The sequence below is a fragment of the Meleagris gallopavo genome, chromosome 4 (genome assembly GCF_905368555.1).
Source record: "Meleagris gallopavo chromosome 4, MGAL_WU_HG_1.1, whole genome shotgun sequence".
Classification (NCBI taxonomy): domain Eukaryota; kingdom Metazoa; phylum Chordata; class Aves; order Galliformes; family Phasianidae; genus Meleagris; species Meleagris gallopavo.
This window is the reverse complement of record NC_139407.1, coordinates 19,888,194-19,909,037: the sequence shown is the minus strand read 5'-3', so window position 1 is coordinate 19,909,037 and position 20,844 is coordinate 19,888,194. Positions and strand designations below refer to the sequence as shown.

At 38.9% G+C, this 20,844-nt stretch overlaps 1 long non-coding RNA gene across 2 annotated transcripts in view; it reads right to left on the bottom strand.

Annotated features, from left to right (window-relative positions):
* The window catches only part of LOC109367253 (uncharacterized), a 71,186-nt gene extending 52,363 nt beyond the window's left edge, over positions 1 to 18,823 (bottom strand). The window contains exon 1 of one of the 2 annotated variants that reach the window (XR_014882904.1): positions 18,218 to 18,823. This is a non-coding gene — a long non-coding RNA (uncharacterized LOC109367253). The remainder of the gene's footprint in view (positions 1 to 18,217) is intronic. The other variant, XR_002114195.2, reaches the window with a different exon arrangement.
* Between the last annotated feature and the right edge of the window lie 2,021 nt (positions 18,824 to 20,844).

The following is a 20,844-nucleotide window of genomic DNA, read 5'->3' as shown; positions in this document are numbered from 1 at the left end:
CTGATCTGTGAGTTAGGAACAGAAGACAGCCAGCAGTGAGAAACAAGCTGTCAATGAAATTTACTACCACCTCCTCTGATGGAAGCTGACGTGTCTCTTCAGACTATAGCAAATACATGAAAACACGTCCTAGTGCAACATCTGGAAAGAAAATAGCACCGTCTTTTTCTCTATCTGCAAATAAAGGAAGAAGTCTGGTAGCATAGGCAGATTAAATTCATGGCTGAAATACCAGCTCTTGGAGTCCTGGCATTGAATCCAAATCCAAGGGTTCAGTTTTCTACCATCACTGACATCAATGCACAACTGGATTTGTAGAAAGCCTAACTCCATCGCACTGGCAAACACAAAGCACTTCTTGACTGTGCAGCAGTTGTAACCTCCCGATTCGTTGCTAGACCTGTACAACATGCAAGCCTCCCATATCTGAGCTGTACATACACAATAGGCTCAGCCAAAATTGTTGCTATACAGTCTGTCTATCAGTCTTGTCTACCATAAAACCTACTTGCTATTACTTCTAGCAGCACTCTGAGGGAACATCTGGAAACACGGGGGGACCTCAACATTCAATATGTAATCAAGCTTTTAGGACAGCAAAGTCTTGAATTTCAGCACTTCCAGCAAAGATTCTAACTGTGCCTGACATTTGCACATGTCTAGCAAGCAAATAATCCTTACGAACATACGATGTGTGCCTAGACAGTAATATTAATAACCAGGAAGAGAAAGTGTGCATCATATTTCTATTAGTAATGTATTATCTTGCTGTAAATAGTAACTTTGCAGCAGTTTAGAGCTCTAAAAGCAAATAAATGGAAAGCTTATGGGAGCATAAAGAGACCATGCTCTTAATGATCTTAATACTACCTTTCAGCACACCAATGGGAATTTTGGAGAGATGCACTGTGAGGTATTATTTCTAGTGCCATTAGAGCTTTAAGATAAAAGCATAAGATGACATAAGTACGTGTAAGGAGGATTTTAGTGACTTTTTTAATAACTTCTTAATCACAGAAATGTTTCCAATGCAATTGTTTCCAGCATGTAATTCAAACTGAAAGTTAATGTTTAACAGCAATAGATGTAATTAAAGAGTTTTAGTAGGATTTCTTTTTAGAATATGTTTTGCTAATTAGCGGAAGCTAATGTTTTAATGTTACACACTGTCACAATGTGTGATAAGTAATGGAAGATAAGTAATACTGCTTCTTCCTTCAGCCCGTTTTGTGACAGAAACAAAATACACTTTCTAGTATGTACCACTTAAAAGCGACCAGGATGATAAAAGATAAAACATTTACAAGTTACTAGGGAATAGAGCAGCTAAGAGCATTTTTATATTGAGACAAGATACGTATCATAATAACAAAAAGAGTATTCTGGTTTTGCCAGAGACCAGCACTCAAGACAAGCTTAGGATAGATCTTCTCTAAATCAATTAAATGCTTTTCCTTTAAGCAAAACAACTTCCAAATGGTAACAGGAAATCTAGTAAAGCTCTGCAGGATCACATACAAGTTAAAAACAGTAGTCCCTGAAATGACCTCACCAGATTTCCTGAATTTAGAAGCGTCCTGTCCAAGAGCTCTGCAATAAGGTTCAACTCTTATCACCACACCAATATAATGTGAGCCTGCAAGACAAGACACGTTCTGTGTCATTGTCAGAAAATGACACTGATAGTAAAAGGCCTCTAGTAAACTATAGATTTCCTCACAATTCCAGTAGAAATACAATTAACTGGATTAAGAAAAAATATTGCATCATTTGGGTCTCTTTTTGAGGAATGAAGCCAGCTGGAACCACGCAAGAAATAACAATTCGTCTTTACTTACGTATAAATATGGTGTACATACCACTAATCCTTTAACGTCCCATGTTCCAGACTCAGGAAGGCCTACAGAACAAGCAAGTTCTAGTTAAGCTCTCCTAGCAGCAGTGATCAGCTTCTCAACTGCAGTGCTACCTGCAACCCTTCTGGAAAGCAGAGTTTCAAGAGCCTTCACTGTAGCCTTTAGAAAGAAGAAAGAAATCCATAAGCATTCATCCAGTACACCTGGGTATTATCAGTCATTCATATGAAGGGGACAGACAAGACATTATTTATGAAAGCCAGGAAGCAACGAGAAAAGCACTGTCTCAGAAATACAAACACCAAAGCTATACAGCACCAACTGCCCTGCCACAGGCATGTGTAGACCTTGTTATATCTTCCTTTAGGGAAGGAAACAGTTAATTTGTGCGGAAAGTCAGCAGAAGTATCAGCAAAGGAACCACTCAACACTTGCCTTTCTTCAGTCTAATCTCTATCTGCAAACAGCAGCTTTCCACACCAGTGCTGCCACGCAAACTCTACTGCGCTGTGCAAACTGGGGCTCTGTTTGGAGTAAGCAAAGGCCCCACAAACAATACAGCCTTCTTCAAGGCCTTGCTGCAGCACTTCTCACTCTGGACCACAACCCCCCCAGCTCTTGCAACCGTTGCTAAACTCCACTGCAGAGTAAATAGGTCTTTCCTTCACACAGAACAAATCTCTGCTGAGCTGCTTAACCTCAGCCTTCAGCCTTTCAAACCACAGCCTGAAAATATCAGTTTCTGCTCTCACCTGAGCTGCTCCAGCTTCCCCACTTTTTCTCAGAACACCGTTCACAAGCATCCTGTTACTTTCCTACAGTCAAGCACTAGCTATCCCTACAGTGAGATTTTCTCCTCTTAGGTCTCCTGCCATAACACTCATTTACAGTCACTCCTCCTCTCCAGGTGTAGCTGAGGGCTAATTAGGTACTCGGGTTCTTTTCTGCTAATTCAGAATTTCATTGCATCAAACCCACCACAATGGTCTATCCCTGTAGTGAAAGGAGGGCAGATTTAAATCCCTGTTGCATACTAAAGACGTTCAGGAACTTTTGGGTTGTTTTTCACTTGGAACAAGGCAGAAGACAGACTGCTTTCTGCCACTGCAAAGACTTGCAGCAGCTTAAGGAAAACATTTTGTTTTGCTTTAAGATGGATCCGTATGCGTTAAAAAACCTTCAGGGATATTCTGAAATAGATCTGCTTGTTCCAGAAGAGCAAATAGGTTGTTTTGTTGAGATCAAAGAGATGCTATTCAAATTAAACTATGACCTCTGTGCTAGTCACCTGGGTACATCTGGACGTGTGTTCTTGGTTTTGAGTAGGAATTCCATTCACGCTGGAGAAGTTTTCAGTGAGTAGGAATGTTCCTGCAGAAACTGCTGAGTTCCCCTTCCCGCAAAACTTGCAGGTTCTTGCCTTCACTGCAGCAAAAGTGAGCAGGAAGTGCTCTCACCACCACACTTCAGCAGATTCATGAACAGAAGTGAGGTGCTGCTCCTTAACCCAATGTGAAAGTCAATTAAATGGTCCAATTTTCAATTTTTGCATGTAAAAAAGTCACTTCTATAGCCTGGTGCTTAGATCTGCACAAGGGAGGACACATGGATTTCAACCAAATTATTTTCATACGTAGTTATTCTGTGTAAAACTTCACTAAAGGAAACTCAGCGAGCAGAAAACTGGAACATTTTATAGTCTGGCAATCAGGGCATTTCCTTTCAATTTCCTATGAAATGAAGGAAATCCTATGAATAGATGGATTTGCGCCCCTAGCGCCTGCATCAGTGTTCTAATCACGAAGCTCTCAGATAAATGAGGGGGAATATAGGCCACTCTTGGTGTTTTACAAGTCTAAGACAAATGAAAGTTCTCTATTTCCATGATGTTTTAAATATAAACAGAAAATAATAGTATGTCAACCCACCGAGCAGCAAAACATTTTCTCCTTTTAGGCCAGACTGTGGAACAGGCCACTGTTGGGGTTGGAACTAGATGATCTCTAAGGTCTTTCCCAAGCTAAGCCTTTCTATGGCTCTGTGACTGTCATGCAGGGTCCCTGACACCAACATCCACTGAAGAACTATCCTTAACTGGGACCCTCGGCTTTAGACTACTGAGTTCTCTTCTAGAGCTATTATCCAATTTAAAACAAGCTCTCCATCACATCAAATCTAAGACTCTCCTGGGCATGCCACAGACCATCTGGGAACTTTATTACCAGAGAAATAGCTACCTTTGGATTATGGACCCTTTCAGGAAAAAATGCAGCAGAGTGTAAATTTTAACATAATAAACACAACAAAATCCAACCAAAAAGCTGACACCAACCTTTAGTCCTTTTTAAAATAAAATTAACAATAGAACCTATTTTTCCTCTTGGCTACTTTTCTCTTTCCCACCTAACCTGGGAATTAAAAGAGCCAACAGCTTGCAGCAAGGCCACAAACCAGTTTGGAAATAAAAAAGACAAAGTGAATTTGCTCATCATCCATCCCAATCAAATGAACCCCAAGTTTGTTGGACATTTATCCTTGAAGTATACTTGACAATGGGGCAAAACAATGCTGAAATGCCCTAAGGCAAAACTGTTCTGGGATAATCAGTTTATGCACAAGCACAGAGTGTGTCATTCATTGTATTCCCAACACAAACCCCTTTTCTTAACTAGAAGACAGAAGGGCTCTGGAGGTTTACCAGTCATGAAAGAGAAGTCTTTCTCTATGTCACAGCATAAGCTAGCAAATGTACCATGAAGTCATACCCTTGCATTATAGTGTAGGATTTATAGGATAAAATAAAAAACATACCCAGATACATCTTTAAAAGAATGTAATCTATATATGTCATAGCTTCTTCTCAGAATCTGAAACTATGGGCTAAATGTTAGTTTCAAATCTGTGCGAATCCTTGACTAACATTTGGTTGTTAATAAAGAGATTACTGTAGAATTAAGCCTTACCTTGGGAAGTAGCGAAGAAACAAATCTCTAATTATCTCTACTTTTGTACTCTGGCCATGATTTCTGCTCCTCTGGGGAAAAATAGGCTTTGTATTGTGTTAAGTTTAATGTGTGTGTTCTTTCAGTTAGTTTTAATATATTTTAAAGTATTAATAAGGTCATTTCTAACTTTTATTTTCTAGTCTCCACTTGTACTTTTTAATAGGCATATTTTTGTAATTTTATATCTTTAACTCTATATCCTGACCTTTCCTTTCACGTATGACCTAGAACACCTGAACCACCACAGGAGAAGGAATTTTTGGATTTGTAATCCAAATACCTCCTGTTACTATTTAACTAAACTACTGACAAATATTTGCAAAGTAAACTCTCTTTATTAATGACTAAATACCAACAGGAACAGAAGTAACCTTTCTCGTTTAGAGGGGAATGCCATCCAATTACTGTCTTATTCTTTCTCCTATGGACAAAGTTGAAGTTGAAAGAAAAATAACTGAGGACAAAGAAAAAAAGAAGCCTTGATCTAGAAAAACAAACTCATGGTTCTACTGTGTGAAGAGGGAATGAATAGGAATGGCATGCTTTCCAACAATGTGAGAAAACATACCTCAGTATGCAGCTATGAGGGAGAGAAGTTAATGGTAGAGGAGAACTGTTTAAAATAACTTCACAAAAGCAAGGAGGAATGCTTTTGGTGAATTTGATGAAGAGGAATGGGAAGGATGAATGGATAAAAAGTAGTAGAATGAAGACAAGAAAAGGTGTATAGAAATGAGGGTGACTGATCAAACATCACAATGAAGTAAATGAAGAGAGTAAGGGAAAAGCACGAGGAAGAGAGGAGAGAGAAATACATGATGATGCAATGTCAAAATTACCACAAAATAAAATTCACTAAGCTATACATCTCTCATATATTTATAAGCTATATATATATAAGAAAACAGTGGGCAGAAAGGAAAACAAAACAAAAGAAACAAAAACACAAAATAGGCTGTTGTTTTTTCATTTGTACTAAACCTAATTTAAATTGCAACATTTCTGTTTTATTTAAAGGAAGCTAAGAAAACTCTTCAAAATGTTTTCTTTCCTTGGAAAATAAGCATCCAAACAGCCATTTTCCTGAAATGTCCCTATTCTGTTAGGAAAAATAGAACAAAATGTGTTATTCTGAGTTAAACTGAATCAGTGTCAAGCTTGTCTAACCAATTAAAAAACAAAAACAACAACAACAAAAAAAAAAACCCTAACTCATTTTGTGTTAATCTATAACTAAACTTTTCCTTTGTGAATTGTTGTAGGGTGTCTGGGAAGTTATTGTTCAACTAACACATTCTTTTCAACGGATTAACCTTCCCAAACAGGATTGCAGCCTCCAAGCTGCCAAAACTGTTACATTATACACTACTTGCAAGAAAAACACTATGTCACTGGAGATGAGGCTTAAATAGGCACAGATAAAAATGGGAATGAGGCACAGAATTGTTTCTGGTGTAGAGATCTCTTCCCACTTGTATTCATTATTTGTTCCAGTTTGCACCCTCAAGTTCTCAGGAAGAAAAATGCCCTCAGGTTCAGATGTGTTCTTTGGACTACAAAACTTGTGGTCAGCTCTTTTTTTGCTACAGCCTTCATATACTCTATTGGTACCTGGTTTGCAAGACTATAAGCCTAATGCACAAAGGACTGGGAATGAGCAAATTCCAAAGCAAAGAGAAACTGCCCACTACAGGCTACTATTATTAAGTGGCAGGACAAGATATTGACATATGCTTCCATGGAGGCAGCACTGTTGCCCAGCCCTACACCGTTGTGTTGTGTTGTGTTGGCACACTGAATGATTTGGGGTCAGCTGGGGAAACCTCACTGTCACATTCTGGTGGATGACACAGATGAGACCTTCCTTTTCAGTGGGTCTCAATTCCCTGCTTTCAAAACCAAACATGTTACTACTTCTTAATAGGAATGCATAGTCACCTGTGCTGTGATTGCAGGGAAGGGAAAAGGAAAGAGGGAGGGGGATAGGCGGAGGGGAGGGGACGGGACGGGACAGGAAAGAGGGAAGGAAGGGAGGGGGAAGAAAAAAGGGAAGGAAACACCAGTTCCCCAGAGAGGTTGTGGATGCCCCATCCCTGGAGGCATTCAAGGTCAGGCTGGATGTGGCTCTGTGCAGCCTAGTCTAGTGACTGGGGACCCTGCCACAGCAGGGGTTGAAACTAGATGATCTTTGAATCCTTTTCAACCCAGGCCATTCTACAATTCTATGGTTTTGTATTTCCAGACCTCACCTTCACTCACACCCAAAACACTTCTAAACTCCATGCTATCTCTTATCACTATTTCCACATCTCTCTTCACATTACTCCCTTCTTTTCTTCCTTGCTAATCTCCATGTACTAGACTCTTTGTCTGCTAAGAAGAATAGTATGTCTACTGTGAAAGGTAATATGCTCTCGTTATTATTTTGGGCACATATGCTTGTCCAGGAATCTTCACTCAAACAGCTGTCACTCAGACACTTTCCACAAGCCCAGAAAACAAGCCTCTTAGTCAGTGCTAGTTAAGGGATCAGTTGAGAATGTGAGTGCGCTTGTAAAACATATAGCTGTTGGTGTGTGCTGCCAAAAATAATGCATATTTGTATGTCACAAAACAAACAAACAGACTCAGTAACAGCAAAGAATTTCAAGAACAAGAAAGAAAAAAAGAGAGCATTTTTCAATTATGCCCTGTGATGTATATATTCAAGGCTTTAACATGTATGTGCAAGTGTGCTGATGGTAAGAAATGTTTTCAGTTCTTGCTGATCTTTTCCTCACCCCTAAGATTTGTTATAGAAGAAAACATATTTCCAAACAAAAAAAAAAAGTTACAAAAAAGTACAGCAAGCTAGTTGTTTTGCTAACAGACATTTAAAATGCAAAAAGATTCACTAATATCACAGTTCAATTGTAACTACAGTTCTGGCTTTTTTAATGGCAGCAACTTTAATTTTAATTTTACACAATAACAAGGTTATTTGCAAAATTAATTGCTGTGTATTACAAATTTGTAAGACACTTTATCCTTTCCTTCTGGAATCAACTCACTTCATTGATTAAATACTCAACAGAAAAACATTTCCAGAGTTTCCCTCCAAAGAATCTTCACGTCTCAATTATGACAGAGCTACAAGACGAACTAGTCAAACATTCTCCAAATCCTGAATCAACCAGCTTTGTGTTGAGACAAGTTGTCTTCCTCCCCCACAAAGGAATTTCAAAGGTGTGAGCTACTGAATGTACTCAAATTTTTCAACAGAAATAACAGATGTTCTCAAGTTTCTCCAAGCTGTGATTCCAACTGTTGTGCTGAAAAAAGTCATGACCCAGCTCCTACAAACATATTAAAACTGATTTTATTTCATCTTATATTTTATTAGCCAGTTGCTCCGAATATTTGTACCTTTAAATAGGATGCTTTCAACAGCGAAGGGTCTCATCACACGCTAATTGAAACTGATGGCAGCACTCCAACTGGATGCCAGAGTCCTTTCCAAACATTGGCAAGCATGCTCAATGAACTCATATTTTTAAAAGTCCAGTCTTTGCGTAAACTCAAATGCCTTGATGTATTCAGAATACCAAAATAATAGGCACAGGAACTAAAGCAGCTTATCAGGGATCTATTCCTTCGTAGTTACACACAAAAAACTGTAAGTTAGACCTGCCTTCTCTCTCTACTCTGTAAAGGAGGCATTCTTAGATGCCTGCTTGTATAAAATGTGTATGAATCAGTGATTCAACGATAAGATGATGCTCATGAACTATTAATTGAGAATAAGCCCAATGCAGGGTATGACTCAATCCAGTTCACAGTAGATAAGTGTACCTGTGAAAATACACAATTATTTGCATGTACTCCTTAGTCCATCTTGTACCTTACCTGTGAGTTTGAGAAGAAGTGCACATGATGTGCAGCTTCTCTATTAGGCACGTATCAATTGGAAATCTGGCACGTACCTTACAGAAATGGTAACAGCAGTTTCTTTTAAAAATCTTTTCACCTTAGGACCACACATGAATTTCTCTCTATACACCTAACAATATTCACAAAACTTGCAGCATTTATTATGTCTGTGGTATTAAAAACAATTTTTCTCTCAAGCTTAGCTGAAATTTGTCCATAGATTCAAAGTGCATCATGAACAGATTCATAGACCAACAATATAAAACTAAGCAAAATAGTTTTGCACAAAACAATATGGTCCATGTAGAATACATTAAAATTGCTTAACAGATAGGCCTTAGAATGTAATTAACATGGTGAAGTCATTAACTTGTCCTGTGTTAACCTTGCAAAGATCCTCTTCTAGTTTGTCAGTGACTTACGACAATAGTAGCTTTCTCTTCAAGATGTATGGACTGAGATACTACAGAACTTGTTATCCAAGACATACAATTCTGTCACAGTAGAGCCTGTTGGTAACACCAGTCATTTGTTAGAGCCATAATCCCAATAAACTATTTAAGAACAAGTTGGATTGTTACTTTGTGAGAGATCAGATGACTAAAAGCAAGAACTTTTTCTAAATTTTCTCTCTTTCATAGCAAATTACAATAATAAAGCCAAATAAAGAATCAGTATCTCCTCACTGCACTTTCTCAGTTGAAACATACTTCTGAAGAATACAGAATGTTTTGACTGCTGAGAATTGAACTGATTTTATACAAAATAATTTCTGTACTGCCTTGTTTCCTACACAAAACAAACAGTTATTCAGGGCCCCCGCTCAGTTATGACTTAGAATCTTTTTCATGTATAGAAGGAGGAAGCCTTTCTTTCATTTAGTCAGAGAGGTTTTGTCTGTGTATGGTTTATTTGTATACTGTGAATTGAATGATGTAAGTCAAAAACACTTTCACTATGTACCTTCTAAAATCAATATCTAAAATCCAGATGATTAATAGGGTTTGCAGCTGGCAAATAACGTCATCTTGAAAATTAAAGACCAAACATACAGCTTTATTCATTGGGTGTATAATCCACCACTTAAAAGCATAAATATCCCAAAACTTCATGGCCTGCCACAATAATAAACCAAATTTATTAGATGATTAAAGAGACATTTTATTATCAGTGCTTCTGTGCTTCAGCTCTAAAAAAAAAACAATCTTGTCTTTCATTACGTGCATAGAGATATCATTTAGAATTGTACTAACAATTGTACTGAGAATTGTGCTGTGAATTGTACTGAAGTTACAGAGAATCACCTTGGCTTCACAAAGGCTTTCAACACTGTATCCCATAGCACCCTCATGGAGAAGATGATGACGTATGGGCTGGGCAAGCAGACAGTGAAGTACATTGAAAACTGGATAAATGGATGGGAACACGGAATGGTGATCAGTGCTGCAAAGTCTAGCTGGAGGCCACTAACTAGCAGTGCACTCCAGTCATGTTTAACACATTCATGAATGATCTGGACGATGGGACAGATCATACGCTCAGTAAGTTTGCAGATGACACAGTACTGGTACAAATGGCTGATAGGAGGGCCATTCAGAGGGACCTGGACAGACCAGAGAACTGGGATGACTGGAACTTCGTGGAGCTCCACAAAAGAAGTGCAAAGTCCTGCACCTGGGGAGGAACAACTTCAGGCACCCATATATGCTAAGTGAGGACTGGCAGGAAATCAGCTTTTGAAGAAAACAATCTGGGAGTCTCAGTGGACACCAAGTTGAACACGAGCCAGTGATGTGCGCTTGCCACAAAGAATGCCAACAGTATCCTTGGCTGAGTTAGGAGAAATGCCACACACAGTTTGAGGATGGTGATCCTTGCTCTCTACTCAGCACTTTCAAGGCCACTCTTAGAGTGCTAGGTCCGGTTCTGGGCTCCCCAGCACAAGAGAGATACAGAGCTACTGGAGAGAGGAGCTTTATTTAGCAGAGTTTTTATACCTTTTTAGCTGAGTTATCATCTTTTACTTCTTTCCAAACCCTTGTGTAACTTAGAAACAGTGAATGGCACTAGGGATTGATCTTCATCACAGAGGGACTGAAGACCTCCACTTTGAATTGGCTCCTATGTTCACACTGCTAAGGCTCCAGATATTTTTGTTGAGGGCTTTGAGAGTAGTTTTGTCTATTTCTCCATGCATTCCATAGGCTATCTTGAGGCTAGTCTAACAGCATGCCAAATGATAGCTGTATATTTTTACAGACACACTTCACTGCAAATTGGATTGAGTCATGCTCTGCACTGGGTCCATTCTCAATTAAAAGTTCACAAGTTTATTCCTACGGTTGCATCACTGATCCAAGGAATCTGAGAATACTTATTTTATAAAATAGATAAAAGTCAGGTCTAATTTACAATTATGGAGTTTAAATAGAAAAAGACAGATAAAATGCTGTCCAAATGCTCTGGTTCACATAGCCATTATTTGGTGTTACGAATGTCTCAACCAGTTGGACATTTTTAAACTAAAGGCATTAGGAGGTAATAAAGTCATGGAAAATAAAGAAAGGAGACGAGCTTACTGCAAGGAGCTGTGTCATAGTAAACAACTATACAGAAAACCCACACAACAGCTCTTTTACAGCCACACAGAATAAAACAAATGTGCTACATAAACTCTAGCATATTACATTAATGGAATCATCTTTATCCAATGTACTTGTAGTCTTGCAAAAAAAAATAATTCAAAGTTGTTTGACAAGACCTGCTTTTCTTGAATAAAACAGGCACTTCATGGTCATGAATGAAAATGTGGTATTATAGCTCCTAAATACTGAAAACATGTAGATCTCCCAGTTTTCTAGTTCTGTTCGCCTCTCAGTGATGCTGTAAATCTCTAAAAATCTTAATTGCATACTCTGATTATTAGCCTATATTCTTATCCAGTCTCATCACTTCCAGCTGCTTTTCTGAAGGTGTAACTTACAGCAGAATGCTCATTTATCTATGTGTGAGATGACAAAATGACAACATTTCCAAAATGAACAGAAATAAATAACCAGTTTGTATTAGTTCTTCAAAAAATAAAACTGAATTATGCAGAAACACGTGCATGCAACCTCATTTCAATTCTAAAAAGAACCCAAACACACATGTGGCCACTGTTTGTCCAGTCAGCACTGTGGATGAGTATGTCTGAGATGCTGGTGTAACCTGTAAAAACCTGTAAAAAATACCTGTAAAAAATACCAATGTGCTCCCATCACTCCATCCTGAGCATGGTCCTCAATGAGAGAGACAAGCAGGGTGACTGCAAGCCCTCAGTATGTGATCTGGTAATACTGCTAAGACAGCAACAGTCATCTGCCATGAAAGACACAGTTCCAGTCTCCCTTTTTCTCTTATTCTCTTAAGAAAAAGCTCCTGGAATCAACAGATATTAAGAAACTTCAATTTGGAGAATTAAACATCCTGAGCTACTTCTGGAAGTTAGTTCTGGACTTACAAACAAGAAAAATAATTTGGTTTACTCTGCTTTTATTAATAATGTTGCTCTTTAAATTGCTGCATCTAAAATCTACCCGCATTGTAGCTTGCACTGCACAGAAACAAAGAAGCTGTTTTGACTTGAAAGTGCTTATTATGTAATGTTTGTATCACAGGGAGATGAACAAGAAGAGAATGTGATACTGATTTGTATGAAAGTGTGTAGCAAAACGCTCAGATTGACAAACCTAGAGGCAAAAAAGAGATATCTGACAAAGCAAAGGAAGGTGGGCTTGTGGGTCTTCACAGAAATTTTGTGCTACATATGAGTGAAAGCCTGAAACTGTTTGTACAACATCCAATCTTTAAAAGACTGACATGATTTATATAGTGGCAGTGACAGACTACTTCTTGATATGTAGAAGAGACAGCTTGAAAAGTAAAGAGAAATCATCTGTATATCACACAGTGAAGAAAAGGGAGCCAATAGCATTGTGCAAAAAAAAGAGGAGTGACAGGACTGGGACAATGAGTCAAGAAAACGACCTTTGCAAATGGATTGAAAGACACTGACAGTGTTGTTAAGTGCAGCTATGCTCACAACTTACAGAATCACGGAGTCATTGACCGGCTTAGGTTGGAAGGGGCCTCAAAGATGATCTAGTTTCAAGCCCCCTGCCATGGGCAGGATTGCTAACCTCTAGATCAGTTGGATTCCATCCAGCTTGGCTTTGAATGCCTCCAGAGATGGGGCATCCACAACCTCCCAGGGCAACTGGTTCCAGAGCCTCACCACCCTCTGAGTAAAAAATTTCTTCCTAACATCTAACCTAAATCTCCCTCTTTTATTTCAAACCTGTTCCTTCTTGTCCTGTCTCTATTAGACCACATAAAAAGTGTCCCATAATTAAAGGTTAGAGATATTTTGTAAGAAATTCAAAGAAATCTGAGACTGCAATCTGGAAAGCAGCTGTAATAAAGACTGTCACTCAGGAACAGTCCTGAAACACTTAAGTTAGAGCTGGACAGTTTGTGGTGCTTGCTTTCTTAAAACAGCTGTGAACGCCAATTAAGGGTAAAGCAATTTCACTATAGTTATTATTTTTCTCCCAGAGTCTCTGTAGTTTTCCCACTGAAACTCAAAAACTGTGAGCAGGCAAAGAAGACAACTTTAAGAAAATGTCTATCCCCTGCAAGAACACTTGGGAATTGACCTGGGAATACAAACAAGTATTTTTGGATTAGCATGCTACCTGTGTGTTCTCCCAGCACAGTGAATTTCCCTAGATGATAATGGTCTGGTTATAGTATAAATACATGACATTCCTGCTCTGTTCAATAAACACACTGTCTTTGCTTGTTCTGTCCAGATGTTGTTTTGCCAAGAAAAAATGGATTTGCAATAAGCCTTTAAAAGTAATACACTGACTGATTTTATATTGAAAAGTTCTATGTGGGTAAAGCAGGCTACAACACACATTTAAGGAGACTCAGGAGAGTCTAAAGGAATACATTCACGAGTTGATAGCAAGGAATATTCTGACAGGTAGGCAATTTCCGCTGCGAGCCGCTAATTATCATGTGCTCCAAACCTCTTTTTCACAGGCTAAAACCCTCAGCAGTTTAAGCACTGCAGTCTCTGAAAAGCATATCCTTCAGAGGCTGTGAGGAAATAGGGAGTGACCCTTCGCTGACTAATTACACAGCCTTCTCAGATGGATACTTCTGGGGAGAAAAGCAAAAGAAGTATCAGTTTTGAAGGCTGTTACATAGCCTTGTTGTACTTTTTGCAGCTTTAGAAAAATAGTTACCCAATTTTGCACTTATCTAAACAAATGCTGTTTGTGATACATGCCTCCAAGTCTATTGCCTTTTTCCTAAGGGGAAAAAAAACTGCCCTGATAGAAATTATTGCCTCTTTCTGTGCTTGCTTACAGCCTGGTGGTTTGAGCCCAAGATGCATGCAGCCTGGGGAGAAATGGCACCACCCCAAGGTTGCTTTACAGTAGAGAAATGTGCACCTTTACAGCATAACCTGCAAGGAACCAAATTCTCTGTGGTAGCAGCTCCCAGCATTAGCAAGATGAAGCAGTCTCGTAAATCTTTAATATTCTTTGTGCCTTGCTAGGGCTTTCCCCCTTTCCTCCCCTAGGACTGGAACCAATTTCTGTTTTGTTCTGATCTAAAGTCTGTGAACTTCTAAATACATAGCCATCGGGTCTTGCAATTAGACACTTCTTTATGACAGACTGTCTGAGTTGTCTGGCAGGCTTTCACATGACACTGTCTTCTCAGCACAGTAATGTTTCATCTGCTCTTTGGTGGAACACAGACAGTTTTTATACCTTTGTACATTACCTGCTAAGCACATTTGAACAACACTTGTTACCTCTATTACTACATATTCATTTCTTACCAATAGATTCTCCCTTACTCAATTGTGGAATGGCTGGCTATATTGCCTTAATTGTCTCTATACTGTTTTCAGCTGTAGTGTTTTGCTTTAAGGAAGGGGTTTTGTTTCCTAAGCCTTGACAAGATGAAATCTGATCACTTTTAAACCGTTGTCCTGCATTTAAGCATGAGGGGAAGAAAAGAGAAAGTATCCTTCTACAACTCATCAAAAGTTTGCATCCCAAAGATCATGTATCTTCCTGTTTTACTGCATTCAGCAAATAGAAAACTACGAGCTTGTGCTTGTGGTATCATCAGTGAAGGCTCTAGCCTTTAAATAAAATGAGTGACATGGTAGCCGTAAGTTCAGTATTTTGCTTGTGCTGTTGCCAGTCCTCTTGTTTGTGTAAATGAGCTCTGTGCAGTCGCTGCTGAAACAAACCTCTTGTGCTAGTGTGGAATAAGAATGCATTTGACTTCTGCCCCACTGCTGCATTTTGAGTTCCTGTCTGCATTAATTAATTAAAAGCCATTGCTCCCAGACCTTCTTCTCTATTTTTGCTGTTTTCTAAACAGCACTGCCTGATTTTGTATATATGATGATTATTATTCCTTCCCAGGTGTATTACCTTACATTTATCTATATTAAATCTCATTTCACTTTCCTCTGTCCATCTCAAAAAAGTTACCTCCAACCTTATTCTCCAGTGAGGAGAGATCCTTACTCAGAGCAGCTTTGTTTACAGGATGCATTGCTGGAAGGGCATAGTAAGTAAAAGAATTAGGTAGCTCTTCTAGATTTTTCATTTCCTCTTTTCTGCATTCCAATTCTGCTCCCTCTGATGTAGTCATTGACTTCAATTCAATCAAGAACAAGCATTAAAACAGCTGACCCATTGTATGGATAATGGCAGCAGTCCAGTTATTGAAATTTCCTAATCCTTTGTTTGGATTAAATTTCTTGTTCTCTTCTGAAACAGGCACAAGGGATGAGAGAAGAGATTAAACTGTATTACACTGCATCCCAAGCCTGCAAAATACATTTCATAAAGACAACTTGTAAATACTCTCAGTGTCTGCTGTTTTTCTGCACCTGAAGGAAGCTGTTTAATTTTGTGCCAAGACCTTCCTTGGATTCAGCTGCATCTCTACTGGATTCAAGTTTGATTTTTAGCTGACAGATTTTTGGTTCTGGGCTAGCTTCTGACACTGCAACCCCAGTACTGTACATCTTCGTGGATTTGTACTCTGGTATCTCTCAAGTCATCTCTACGCGTATCAGCAAAAAGAAGATGAATCAGCTGATAGCAACCCTTCGGGTTTTAGACAGCCTTTGACCAAACCTTGCCCAGAAAGTGGATTTGCCTGACTTCAGCCAGCAGCCTAAGTGAATCTGGGCAAGCCTCTCATACAGACAAGAAAGTGAACCTCCTCCACCAGTGTCACTTGAAATGTTCTTGAAATGCTCTATAGATGCCAACATTGCTTCAGCAGTCTACTCAGGGGTTTGAGAGTTCCCTTCCTGGCACTGGCAGTGAAGATCATACAGTCCTGCGGGGAGTCAGCTCAACAACAATACTAATTAATTACCGCAGACAGGAGCTCAAAATGTAACACTGTTGAAAACATCAAATGCCTGTGCTGATTTGTTTGCACCTGGTCTCTAATGGCTTACATTTGAGGCAAATCTTTTGCATAGCTAAGAGTAAAATTTTGTTCTCTCTTGCTCAGCTGTTAAAGAAATGAAAGACTGAATGATAGCAAATGCTATGAATCAGAAGCAGGCTAAAGCAAAATACAGAGTAAATAAAAATTATATTTCAACAGTTTCAGCAATAGAGTGCTTTTAGGAAGGAGAGAGCTGGAAACATCAGACTGAACATTAGACCAGCTGGGTCACTGAGTCAGTCCCTGCAAACGCAAGTTGCCATTCAATAATCATTGAGTCCAGAATGATGCACAAAATACTGACTCCACATGCTTCCAACAACAACCCTCTTTCAACATCTTACAATAATCTTAACACATACTGTGAAAACAAAATGTCACATCAGTACACATTAATAGTATGCTTCAGGAAATGAACCAGGGAAATCATGGACATTGTCAGTGCCCAAGGACATCCAGCTTTTCTCTCCTCTTTCCACCACATGTGGCAGAATACTGCAGCTGACCAGGTCACAAGTTTAGCTGAAAACTCCCAGTATAAAATAGTGATTCATTTTCAGCCACACTGATTCCCTGAAAGCAGTCAAGAACAAACAGGGTTTTTTTGTTGTTGTTGTTGTTGTTTGTTTGTTTGTTTGTTTTTGTTTGTTTTTTGTTTTGCAAGCTTAGTTCTTGGCTGCTAAGCCTCCTGGACCAACCCACTGCTAAAGTGCACAAATACCAGGGGGGATCATGGTAGCTCTGACTTAGATAAGGATAAACTGCTATGGAATTGTACTCTGGAGAGGAAATTACTCTTAGCAGCAAAGCTGTCCAAATGCCCAGCTGTGGCTGAAAGGAGCATTTCCATGCAGTTCTGTCCCAGCTGGCAAGTGCTGCTCACTAAGTCATTCAAAAATTATTCACATTTCATGGTGCAATTTCCTTTCTTCTATTTCAGCTCATCGCTATAACTAGAGTAGAGGGAATGCATGGCCAAGGAGGAGAAGAAATAGAACCCACTTTGGACTGGCAAACTGCTAGAGTCGTGTGGCTGTATTGCAAAGCTGCGCTGCATAAGCAGTTCTCTTTAACTGCTCATAATACGATAGTAATAACAATTACAGTAATACCATTGGTGTGCCAGCCCACACTGTCATATAGCCTTGTGATGGGCAGGATCAAGGACTCAATCAAACTGAAGAAGTCTGAAGAAAAAAAGTACCAGTGTTCTTCAGCCATGGCAGTTCCCTGATGAGGTTGCTTTGCTTCCTCTTTCTATCCTCTTCCTCTTTACTTAGAAAATTTGGAATTGCAGTTTAATTTCTAAGATTTATGGATAATCTGAGTAACAAAAAGGGACATAACATGGCAAAAGATACAGCGTTATTCCTTTAATTTACAGCACAAGTTAGGAGTAACATGAACATGCATTCAGAGTGCGAGTGGCACACCTCCACTGTTCTAGGGACTATATGCACTAATCTACCAATACACGCAACACATCCATCAAACGACAGCTGCAAAACGTAATTATCATTTATTGGCAGTATGAAAAGAGGAGATAACTATTAGGAAGTGACCTTGCTTGACACACAGCATCAGAGAAGCCAGTGCCCATGATTCAAGAAGGACGTGTAAACCCTGGAGAAAATTCAGAGAGCAGCAAAACAATCCAGAGGTTGAAAGGCAAATGTATAGCGTATAAAGTTTAAGACGTCTATTAAACCTGTCAGAATGGGGACTGTATCAATATGCACAAATATACACATATGAAAAGATACTGGTTTGGTTTTTTTTTTCAATCTTGCAAACAAAAATGTAACAAGATCTAATGACTGAAAACTGGAACTAAACAAATTCAGGGTTGAAGTAAGATGAAATTTCTTAGCAGGGGAGTAATTAAACACTGGAACAGCTTACCAGGGGAGTAGCGGTAGAGTCACCGTTGCTTGCAGTCATTAAGACAAAATTAGATATTTTTCCAGGAAACACAATTCAGTCCACCCTCAAGTAAAACTTCTGAAGATCAAGCAAAACTATCACTAAGGTTGCTGATAGCTTTCCAGACAGAAAGCCTTTTCAAACAAACCTATGAAAACACCCCAGAAGAGTGCCGCTATCCAGTTTGAGTTGGGGAACCGGTGATGGATCTTCACTATCAAATTTATAATGTCTCTTCTGGAAAAAAAATAGTGCCTCCATATCCCAGGCACAAATTTGATCTAAGTATTTATCATCTGCTAGCAGCAGATGGATTTTTAAAATTATTTAAAAAAAAAAGAAAGCGGACAGAAAAAAACCACCAAAACAACAGAAATGAAGCATACACTGCCTATAAATATTGACAAAATGTTCATGGTTATTGTTGGCTTTTGTTTGTCTCTCTTTAATAGCCTTTTTCTAAGTGCCACCACTTTAACATTCAGAGCAATCTAGCTGTGCATGCAGAAATTTCCCAGGCAGAGGGAGCAGAAATAAAACTACGACAAACTGTCGCAACTTAGCAACACAACACAACAAACCAACCAAACAACTCATTGGAGATAGCATAAAAAAAATTAAGAGGGAAAAAAACACCTAACTTCATTTTCATGATTAATTATTCTGTGCTTTTCTTTCAGCAACATTTTTTTTTTTTAATTCTATGTTTCTGCTATTGTATGTTCACTGTAACTGCCATACCTTGGATTAAAAAAAAATAGGTTGATGGCATTATAAAGTTTGCAATGATTGCTTGAATCTTCAGGGAACCAGATCCCTCCCTATGACATTAAACAATTTACAAAGCACCAGGAACAACCATTCAAATAGCAAGAAGCTATTAATTTTCATCATTTTCATAATTTCACAGGTGTCCAATCTTAATCCATTATGCCCAAATATATTATGTGGCATAGTTCCTTGCTGACTTGCCATGGACTAATTACTGATGGTTCACTACATTCTAACAAAACCTCTATTTCATCCGTCTGTCAAATGAAAATGAAGTAACAGAGAGAAGTTGCCAAAATGACTACTTGAAGCCATTTAAAAAAATAAGAGAAAGATGTCCTATTTCCTCCGTCCCACAGGTTATTCTGAATGCTGCCTCTTGAATAATGCCTTTGATTTGCTTCTTCAGTTTAATTTTTTCTTGCTTATAAGCAACTCATACAAACAACTTAAATCCTAAAACTATTTTGAAAGACTGTTATATTTAAGGATGTATTATCAGTCATTTGACAATACAGCAATTCTACAGGCAATGCTTTGGGAACGGACTTGCCACCCACTTACATAGACACTGAATTAATGCTTTAGTCATGATTGTATCTCTAACCTGAAACATTGCTTTGTCTCACTGAAGGTGAAAGGTAGGTCTCCTGATAAATGTACTGGAGGAGACCGTGCTTTGCTCTTTGCCACTTTGCTGTACGCCTCTGTGACCTTGCAGTAGAATCATCATTTCTGTAAAATTATGGCCTCTGAAAAAATTTCCATCATCCTGGTGTCTTTCCTGCTTCTCCATCAGTACTCACTGCCCTAATTAAGAAGCAAAACCGACCTGTTTCGAGAAGCAGCTTCGTTGGATGTCCATTACTTCCCAGCAACAACTCACAGCCTGAAATATACATTTAAGAGGGCATCTTCTATTTTTACCAAGAGGGAAGTAAACCTTGGCACAAAGCCACATCTGACACCTGCATGTGAAAAATGCATCTGTTACTGCAGTTAAACCCTACAGGGGCAATGAAAGAAAGGCCATGGGCCAGCAACTTCTCTCCCTCAATATGCACATATGGTTTGATGCAGCCACATGTGGAATTCTCCAGCCAGGTCAGAGTCAGAGTCACAGGCACTGCATATTTGCAGTGCTGTGTCCAACCTAATTAGCACAGTGTCCAGCCTAATTAGCACCACCTACCAATAGGGTTAAGTGCTTTGGGCACAGCAACTCTTACAAGCAAGTCTACAGCTGCTCCATCAGGTGCTCTCCTAAGTCCTGTGCTCTGCTACTCGGTGTAGAGGTGCCCTCTGTCACGACTGTGGTTTTTTCCATACCAAACACAGGTCATTTTATTGTTTCAAAGGCAACGTTCAACTTTACTTGCTATTTTCCCTTATATTTTCTATATAAGTGAATAGAAAAAAACATCCTTAGCATACCAAAACACGAGGATAAAATAAGTTTAGAACATTTCTAAAGCTTATAACATTTCTAAAAAGAACCCAAACAACAAGAATGGGTAGGTGAAAAGAAATCCCTAGGTCTCCATGCTCAGCTGCCCACATAAGTGCTGACTCTCTGCTATCTTGTCTCTGGGGTAGCAATTTACAATTCTGTAAGATGTTATTGTAAACTGCTTAGTAGCAATGCTATGTCCATTTGCACAAGCATGAATGATGATCTAAGGTGTGAAGCAACAGCAAATCAGCCTATGCTATTTATATATGACCTTAGGGAAGTACATCTGCTTCAGGGTACAGCTTTGAGAATTTCTGTTTTCCAAAAAAGATTCTTTTAGCTTCCCTAATAACCTGTATGCCCATCTCAAACTAATACATGG